The sequence below is a fragment of the Miniopterus natalensis genome, chromosome 1 (assembly GCF_054644295.1).
Source record: "Miniopterus natalensis isolate mMinNat1 chromosome 1, mMinNat1.hap1, whole genome shotgun sequence".
Classification (NCBI taxonomy): Eukaryota; Metazoa; Chordata; class Mammalia; order Chiroptera; family Miniopteridae; genus Miniopterus; species Miniopterus natalensis.
Genome location: NC_142081.1, coordinates 12,795,328 through 12,797,205, shown reverse-complemented (window position 1 = coordinate 12,797,205; position 1,878 = coordinate 12,795,328). Strand labels below are relative to the sequence as shown.

The 1,878-nt window shown below is 44.1% G+C and overlaps 1 pseudogene; it reads right to left on the bottom strand.

Moving 5' to 3' along the window:
• Nucleotides 1-395: 395 nt before the first annotated feature.
• Nucleotides 396-946, bottom strand: LOC107536998 (ferritin heavy chain pseudogene; annotated as a pseudogene).
• Nucleotides 947-1,878: the final 932 nt, after the last annotated feature.

The window sequence follows — 1,878 nt, the reverse complement described above, 5'->3', positions numbered from 1 at the left end:
TTGTCCTCTCTCATTCTACCAGAGATTCTATTTCAAATGCCTCTTCTCCAACCAGCTACTAAAATAATTTTTAGAAATGCTTGCACTCTCCTCACCAATGTGTTTCAAGAGAACCTGGTGTAAAAGGCACCTTCTAGGTCCTTTGTAGGGTTGTAATTTGATTGAGTGAATGATTGATGAACAAGGACATTTCATTCATTATTCTAATCTATCATAGACTTTTATTTGGGGAAAGGGGTGCCAAATTACTTTATTTGAAGGAATGGTACAAATGAAAGGCATAAGTGGATGATTTGGTACAAGGTACAGAAAAGGTAAAGGTAACTCCAATATGCAGGTACTGCTTTAGTGACCAGGGAAGTCACCCTTGTGGCTATGGGAAGCTAGGCTAAGGTTTAGCTCTCATCACTGTCTCCCAGGGTGTGCTTGTTAAAGAGATACTCTTCCAGGCCAGCTTCAGGGGCCACCAACCTGTGCAGGTTGGTTATGCGTCACCCAATTCTTTGATGGATTTCACCTGCTCATTCAAATGGTGAGTCTCAATAAAGTTACACAAATGAGGGCCATTTTTGTCAGTGGCCAGTTTGTGCAAGTCCAGTAGTGACTGATTTTCACTTTTTCCAAGTATAACACCCCTCCCCCATGAGATTCATCCCCTTCCCCCAGTTGTCAGTTCTGGTTTCTTGATATCCTGAAGGAAGATTCAGCCACCTCGTTGGTTCTGCAGCTTCATCAGTTTCTCAGCATGTTCCCTCTCCTCATGAGATTGGTGAAGAAAATATTTGGCAAAATTCTTCAAAGCCACATCATCGCAGTCAAAGTAGTAAGACAGGGACAGGTAGACATAGGAAGCATAGAGCTCCAGGTTGATCTGGCAGTTGATAGTGGCCTCCGAGTCCTGGTGGTAGTTCTGGCGCACCTGTGAGGTGGACCCAGTCATCGTCATCATTGTGGGTGGCTGAGGAGAGGTAGCTGCTTGGCGCTGGAGGGGTGGCGGGGACCTTGGTGACTGAGAGCACTGTGAGGAGGTGGGAGAAAGCTGGCTGGGATGGGTCGTGCTGGGTTCCATCCAAGCACTGTCAAAGCAGAAACCACGGTGACTCTCCATGAAGTCTGTCTGCCATAGTCTTTTGATTCCTTCCTCAATTACCTAACAAATGTTTTCTGTCACCTTACTGATGTCATGGGGCATTATGGAGTCCAGGTTTTAGATGCTAAACCAGCCAACACATGGGATCTAGAATTTGTGGTAAATGCACTCACATTGCAAAAGCCAACTTGATCTAAAGATTATGTTCCTTTCTCCTGCACCAGGTACTCTCAGGCTCTATTTAGAAGTGTTCACCAGAATTTTGCAAATTAGATTAACAAAGCCCCTATTTTATTTTAGTTTTTGTTATGTATACTTGTTTTCAGGATAAACTGGGAGCTACTTCTTTAGAAACACAGACGAATAAGTAGCAGTGGGGAGGAGGGGTCATGAGGAAAATTCAGTTCGTATTTAGCATGTCTCCATCAGCTGAGGAAGTAGTGACATCTTCAAGGAAGTCAGAAGTTCTTTGAGTGACAAGGGCAGTTTGGTGGCCATTGAGCATTGGTGTGCTCCCCACTCACTGCCTTGTGCCCTGTAGCTCTGTGTCCATTTTAGGGTCCCACTCTCTTCTGAGGATGTCTTAACTTTCACAGGAGATGGTAGGAGAGACCGCACATTTGACCCATTTTAGAATGTAACAGCACGTAGGCTTGAACTTTGCATTTAGATTTTCATTATCTTGGTTGTGCAGCTGCTAAAAATTAGAATTTCTTTATCATAGTCCTGGAAAGTTCCCAGGTTTTAGTTATTGTTATCTTACCAAGTGCTCAGGGGTTGCAGCACTT